Here is an 8,046-nt window from a genome sequence, read left to right as displayed (position 1 = left end):
AGTCAAAACCGATTAGTTACACTTAGTGCCGCAAAGATTTAATGATTTTATTGTTTATCTTCAATTTATTTTGATTAACATCCCGGCTCTTTTCATTGCCAATGCAATTAAGTTTAATACTGCAGCCAGAGCCTCAATATCCCACAAATAGGAATTAAGACGACAAGTGACAGATTATGCGTTATTGTATAGCAGATAAATCACAGTTAAGAGGTGTGTATTAGTAATGAATTAAAAAAAAAGCACAGACACCATCATTAAAGCACGTTAGATTAGAATGGAGAGTAGCGCTAGCGCTGGATTACTGCAATCACATGCTTGATATAATGAATGAAATTAGTGTGAGGTCAGCGGCGGAGGATCGGGGCATTTGGGAGCATGTACATAGCAAGCGCTGCTGCCAGCACTCAGCGCAGGGCACCACTACAGCCATTCATTACTAGCTGATAATACATTGATTCTAATAAAACATTGTTTTATATGCAAACTACAGAACTGGAACGGTGCTCATATTCCTGGACATCCATCCCCTCGGTTTATAAAGGAGAAAGATTTACCATTTCAAGTTTGGGCAATAGAAACATGAGGTTTGTGTGTACACAAATAGTGTATTAATTTCAAGAAGAGAAAAAATATATATAAGCAAAAATATAACCTGGAATTCAAAAAGTAAAAACGATGGTATATGGTATAGTGTGTATGTGGCATTTGTGTTCTAAAATAGTATATTCTACAGTTCAGGATTAAAATTTAAAAAATATATATCTGTCTACCAATACATGTATCTGGAGTAATCTATCTTATCTTTTTCATATGTCTGTCTGTCACTACCTATCTAGATATCTATCTTTTTCTATCTATCTATCTATCTATCTATCTATCTATCTAGCTATCGTAGTACCAGATGGTATATGGTATATTTGCAGTGTGTGTGTAGGTCACATGTATGTCAATATATACTCTAGTAATTTTTGAATGAAGATCCTTCTTGAAGGAGTTGGATATAAAGACTAGGAAGACAGTAAGGCTGATTTATTAAGGGAATAAGGACTGTCCGACTAGCAAAGTGAATGTTAGTGAATAAGGAAAATCTGCCTTCACTTTGGATGCCCAATCATGTGCTAGCAACAATCCTGTTCCTTTTCATTTCCCATGGTCGTGACTGAATGTTTAAAGTGAACACAACCTCGCCTTATTCAGTAACATTTACTTTGTTAGATGGACAGTCTCTATTCCTTTATTAAATCAGCCCTATTGCCGGATGGCATACGATATAAGCAGTATGTGTCTTATGTATGTCATTGTGTTCTAGTTTTAATCGCATTAAGCTGGTTCTTGATGGTTTAGGTTGCCAATATTAATATGATAGTGTCAGATTGTATGTAGCAGAATATGTGCAGTGTGTCATATGTATGTCATTATCCAGCAGTCTTTCTACCCATATATCTATGTCAGTTAGCATATGGTAATATATATATGAAGTGTGCGTGACATACGTGTGCCATGCTTAATATTCTTGTATTAAGTTGATGCTTAAAGAATTAGGATGGAAATATTTCAAAGAGAATGAAGCACAGTAGCATAAATCCATCAATACTTTATACCAGGAGAGACGTTTTTCCACTTGATTATTTGATTTGGGCTTCATGTAGTGAAACGACCCCACTTATATTAGTGTAAAGATGTTCTGGCCCTATTGTCTTCTCTCGGTACACCTGTCCCCTGGGTGTCACCTGAGTGCTTGCTACCTGTCACACAGTCCAAACTTTGCAGGAAATGAATGTTTCACTGTTGGATTTGGGAAAATATTTATTTATACAAAACCGGTAAAGGAATAACATGTCTGCTCTGCAGACGTGACTGCTGGTGGCGCTTGATGGGGTTGATTTACTAAAGTCGAAGAAATTGTTCACCTATTTAAGTGTATGTTAGTAAATAAGGTAACCTTTTATTTACTTCAAATACCCAATCATGCGAGAGAGGAAAAAAATAAAAAAATAAAGATATTCGTTAGCACATGATTGGGTATTCAAAATAAACAGTTATTCACTTTGCAAAGGGAACATACACTTTCCACAGTGAACGGTATTCCTTTAGTAAATCAGCCCCAGTGTTATATCTTACGTTAATGCTTATGTTGCCATTTATAATTTTTATCCAGTCAGAACAGCTCTATCCATTTTTCATTTGGATGGAAAAGTTGGCATGGGCGGCACATGTCCGGGAGAAAACATCTGAAATCATATAGATCCTGGAGAAAGAGAGGACATGTGCCGTGCTAAAGAAGTTTTGGAGGTGATAAGATCCACAGTAGAGAAAAATAAATACCAGGGAGATGCTGTTTTTTTTAGCATTCCATAAGGCGGCATCTTCCCTATACGTCTCTCACTCATGCCATTATCTGCCAAGCTATATATCACAGCTATGTGAAGCTATTTGCTCAGTTCTGCAGACTGTACCATGCAGAAGAGAGTAGGGCAGATTTCCAGAGACACACACACACTCCCTTCTCCCATCTCCCTTACTGTACATATGCATATACATGAATATACCCCACCCAGAGCACAGCACACACCATCCGCCAGGTCTGCTCTCAGCACACTCTGTGCATCAGCAAGGTAAGAGCTCATCTCTCTGTATGTACTGAAGGGGGTCTTCAGCACCCCATTCACCCTGCTCCATCTGTCTTCATGGACCTAGTTCTGTGCAGGGACCTTCTTCACTATTGCCATATGTGAAATACTTTTTTTTAATCCGTCTGCTTACTTTGCATCCGCCCTTAAAGTATCTCTGTTATAATCTTTTCTCCAGCTCTTGTTTTTTTGTGTGTTTAGTACAATTCTGCTTATTTATTGCTGAAGCTTGAAATGTATGTGTATATCTAGGGATACAGGTTAACACTGTTTGGTATTTTGTACATTCCTATTATCCAATAAAAAAAAAAAAAAAAAATCAAACAAGCACAACAACAGCGTTTAGCAGCTCTGTGGCTTTTGTGTTGAAGTGATGTATATTTAAGATGGTCCAGGAAGAAAAGAGGATTTAACCCTGGTGCTCCTCATTGGTATCCCTTGGAGTATGCAGGGGAGCAGGACAAGCCCAGGAGCCCCCAAGTCCACTGGATACAAAAGCATTTAGATCGGTTTGAAGCAGTTAATCCCGTGCTAGCTGGGTACCTTTTGTTTCCGAGTCCTCTGTGGGTTTTTTTTTTCAGCTTGTCCTCCTCGCCTGATTGACTGCCCAATGGATGCTAATTATCCAAATGTCGCTCCTGTCCTTTGACTGACTTGCCATGTATTGTAGGACAACTGTCATGCATTCTGTCATTGCGGATCATATTACAATATCATCATATGAAAATGGTCCCCCCCCCCCCTTCCCAACCACCACCTCAGAAAGGCAGCTTGTGATGCAGCAGATGCTAAAGAGATTTCAGCCTTTAATTTGGGTGGAATTCAGCAGGGTCAGCGATTAGGGGCACCTAGACTTGCTGCCATTGAAATTCAAGCACGACAGAGGTATACGTTTCTGTATTTGCATAATAATATATAAACAGTCTTACTAGTGCCTTTATGATTTATAAGCTGATTTTCCTCCCTGGCAGAAGCCTGTGCAGTCACTGTGTAATGCACTTCCATTCACAGCAATTAAACTCATACCTGTCTAATTAATGCTGCTACCATACAAACACTGCTGAATTAGGACTAAGACGGTGACAGCGAGTACACCTGAGGCTTGCTGTGTGGGACGAGACGAGATTTATTTGGGTGTTTTTTGTTAAGGCTTGGAAATATTATCACTGATGCGTCTGTACATGTGAAGTGTACAGTTAGGTGGTCTGTGTGTGCTCAGCAATCAATGTGTGTCAGCAGCATCAAGAACAGGTTGTCATACTGATCCTGCTTTTCACTGAGGGGTTTTAAACGGTCAGAGTTTGCAATCAGTATTCACCATATGTACCTGGAATAGCTGAACTCATTGACCAGTGACTGATGACATATGAGAAAATACTTTGTACTGGTGTCATAGCAGACATTTACCATGGATGTGTGTTAAAGTCTACACTGTGGTCACTTCACTGCCAGAGCCTAATATTGCACATCTATTAGATCCCAAGTTCTTTGGTCAGGGACTAGGGTCATAGTGCTTAATGGGCCAGGTATATGGCCTTTCCTGATCACTTATGAATCCAGATAATCTACAATGGTAAAGGAAAATGTAAACTTATATCTTAATCTTGCTCTCTCTTTTCTCTCTTTAACTCTTTCTTTCCAATTTTCTCTTTTTTCTCTCCTTTTTTTTCTCTCGCTCTCTTTCTTTTTTTCCCCTCTTTCTCTCGCTCTCTCTCTTCTATTTTCTATCTGGAGCTCTTTCTTTCTCTTCTTTCCTACTTTCTCTTTCTTTTTTAATTTCTCTTTCTTTTTATCTCTCTCCTCTTTTCTTTCTTGCTTTTTTTTTCCATTTCTCTCTTTTTTTTCTTTCTCTTCCCCTTTCTTTAATTTTGTTTCTCTCAAATTGATTTCCTTTTTATTTCTTCTCTTCTGTCTTCCTTCCTTCCTTCCCTTTTCCTCTACATCTGAATATACACGTTTAACATCTAAGGAGACACCCCAGTGATCCAGTGAGATCTTCGTATTAATTTTATGGACAATCCTTACCTCATTGTATGGATGTGTCATTGGGGAGATGATGGACAGTGTCACACTCTACTATACATTTTGTAAACAGGATAGCCACTGAAATGTCATCACTGTCCTAGTGACAAAGAAATAATTATCTATGTATTTTGTACCGGATATTTCAGGATAAATAACAATCAGGTGGAATCTAGAAAATGTCTCCTTGTGTGTTTTATTGCTGGAGCTGGATGCATTGTTTTATATCAGATAAATAATAATAACCATCACGTGCAAGCAACTGTGGTAATGTGGGCGCATTAGGCAGCTATTTTGTTTTGTCATTGTGATTTGCAGTCCAAAGATGAGCAAATAGTCCGAATGGGGTCTGTGCTGCACGTTTTGTGGGACACCTACAGCAAGAAAGGGGAAGGGGAATGGGAAGGGGGTGGAAGAGATGTGTAGATTATGTCACTGGAAGGAAAGAAATGTGTTAAGAGAAAGCTTTGGCAATTAACCCCAAACCTTCCTGGGATGTTTGCTGTTTTTTCCTGGTCTTGTCCTGCCTTGGAGTAATTGGATACTGTTGTAAAAAAGAATGCGGATGTTTTAAGGTTTTCAGTAACACTACTTTGAAAAAAAAAAAACACGACTGTAGACAGATTTCAAGCAGACGGACCCCCTCCCCCCAAATGCAGCTATAAAACCCAAACTGTTCTCCATCATTTGCAGGAGACGTTAAAGCTTCCTATGCCAGATAATGTTCTTGAATAGGGATAGAGAAAGGACACCAAGATCTCACTGACTCAGTGGCAGGATGCCCCAAGTACTGATGAGCACTGACAACTAACCAGTGTTTAGAATGCAGACAGCCACTGATATGGGAGGTGCTTGGCTTGTGTCATTATGAAGAATCTACACCAAGCATAGCATTTTTAGTATTCTTGTTTTGTTGGAAGGCCACTTGGTAAACAATTATAAAGTTGTTAAGGAACTCTACAATTAACACAGGTGCACTGAAACAGAGTATTTATTAGTAGTACTAGTACATTCTTCTAAATATTTTATTATAGGAACAACTAACAATTAGCCCCTTTCATCAATTCAATTCATTTTACTCTGCGTTGTATGTTTAGTTGTTTAATAATTATTATTCTTTTGATATTATATTTGTATTCATAATTCACATAATGTAGCATGATGTATTAAATTACAAGGGCTACTGTATCCACTGAACCCTCCAGTCTCTTGGTACATCCCGAAAATAAAGTAGATAATGGGCAATGGCTTTAGTTATTCCATGACAGGACAGTGCCATTTATTAACACTATGACTATGTAGTCTGCACTACAAATACAATAGTATAACATCTGTGAAACTTCCCTCATCCTCCACATCTAAACGGATATTCAGGTTCCAACTTTTTTTTAGGATGCTCATATATTTCAAAGGCTTTTAGGGTTGTATCACATGATTTATATGTGCCTAATTTTTTACGGTCTTTCTAGTTTATTTTTTTTTTTCTTTAAAGCTGTATACATGATTTTGGCATTTATCGCTCTTTTCTCGGGCTCCTTATTCCTAAAGCACACTAACAAACTTGGTAAAGATTGGTAATAGGGAGCTGACTCCGCAGCCCATAGAACAAACCTTGTTGGGGATGTAATGTATGAATGAGGGGTTATTTCCCTGGTAAATCTAAGCTGTGTGCAGGTAATCTCCAGAGACCCGGGTAGCAGTAGATGTGATCTTACTGTCAGAAAGCAAAGTGCCTCATGTATTAGCAGCACATCAATGCCTATGAGTAGAGGAACAGACACACAAAGCATAAACAATTCAGTTAGCAGGAACACAAAGCATTAGGTCCTTGCTCCACATCCCATCAGCACCTGTGTTTGCTATATATACATCATTGTCTCCCTCGCAGCCTCCTGGATATTAGTGAGAGGTGCCGGCTTGTTATACACAGTGCACAGAATGAATGGATCAGGCCACATTTCCATGTGAGTAAAATGATTAATTACCCAGTGTCAGTCACTGATCTATGAAGACATAACACCACAGCAGACAATGTGCAGGATGCCCGAAGCTACAACCATGTTTTAATTCCTGGTTTATTGTATGCTCTGCTATATATTAAGTCTTAATAACCGTATGAGACTTGGGAAACATATGACAGATCAATCACACCGTTCCCCTCCTCTCTACCCACTGATTCCCCTTAACTCTTTCCTCACCTGGCCCATCCCACCCATGAAGCTTATCTGTTACAAATGAGACAGTCAGGATTAGCTTGTCTTGTGGCTCCTGCATCAGGTTCCCAGCAATTTGTAGGCTCAGCCTTGTGCCTTCTGCAAGGTCGCTTTGTTGGGCTTTAGTCACACTAGCTGGGCTGGGAGCTGGTATTGGCTCTGAGCTCCTGCTAGATAACAGATGGTATACTAGAGCTGATTACGTTACTACACAGAGGCATCGGCTGGGGAGTCCCAACATTTATGATTTGTTCACCTGTCATCTACTTGCAAAATAAGAGATTGTGGGAGCACATCGTCGAGAATAGAGCTCTCTCCTTGTCTCAGCACAGCAAGGAACAAGCCCAAGATAGCTACTTAATTCCCCTTTTTAACCATGTAAACCAGTAGGGGCTAAGCCTTTCTTTCAGCTCTAAAACTCTATTTCACAATATCTTTACCTCTTATAATGAGAATGAATCTAATTTATATACCGTATAGACTCAATTCACAAAACATAAACACAAGGAATATTCTCTTTATTTAGCCACCTGACTTAAAGTTTCAGATCTCAGCTGCAAATATTTGTCCCTTTTTTGTAAATAAGGATCCTTATCCTGGTGTCCTAACTTTATGAATTGAGCCACCAAGTTTTCTCCTTGCAGTTCCATGTTGAATGACTTTCACAGGGACTGGCTCTGCTAGCAGTGATCAGCTGTTTTGGGCATTGCCCCAGCACTTTGGGGCACATGGGGTTAAATCACCTATTTCCTTTTAGACCGAATCATAAAGTCTTTGCTGCTCTTGTACAGGAGGCTGCTTGGCCCTGGGTTTGGTCTCAGCAGATCCCACAGGCGCCAGATTAGGCCGCTACTTATAAATTCTGAAAGGTCCTCTTGTGTTTATAAGGAAATCTCTACAAGGATAATACCTAGCACTGCTTTACTCGCCAGAAAAACATAAACATATTACAAAAAAATAAAAGTTTATACCTCAATATCATGCGATTTCATTTCAGTAGGTATTGTGAACATTAACTGCAGTCTGGTCACGACTAAACATAATTTTATATAACATTTTACTCTGCAAATATCATATTTATGACAAAGGAACAAAATAAATAAAGGGGGGGGGGGCAAAATATGGTTGAATCCATTAGCAATATGTATTCAGCTAAAATTGTTTATTTTTCTCGGAAT

General features: G+C 39.0%; 1 protein-coding gene across 1 annotated transcript in view; it reads left to right on the top strand.

Annotated features, from left to right (window-relative positions):
* The first annotated feature begins 2,459 nt into the window (after positions 1 to 2,459).
* LHX2 (LIM homeobox 2) overlaps positions 2,460 to 8,046 on the top strand; it is a 44,938-nt gene continuing 39,351 nt past the window's right edge. The window contains exon 1 of the mRNA XM_018556712.1: positions 2,460 to 2,618. The gene's annotated coding sequence lies outside the window, so the exon portion shown is untranslated. The remainder of the gene's footprint in view (positions 2,619 to 8,046) is intronic.

This window comes from Nanorana parkeri, unplaced genomic scaffold (assembly GCF_000935625.1).
Source record: "Nanorana parkeri isolate BGI_ZX_2015 unplaced genomic scaffold, ASM93562v1 scaffold248, whole genome shotgun sequence".
In the NCBI taxonomy this organism is placed as follows: Eukaryota; Metazoa; Chordata; class Amphibia; order Anura; family Dicroglossidae; genus Nanorana; species Nanorana parkeri.
The sequence above is the reverse complement of the archived record's forward strand: the minus strand, read 5'-3'. Positions and strand labels throughout refer to the sequence as shown.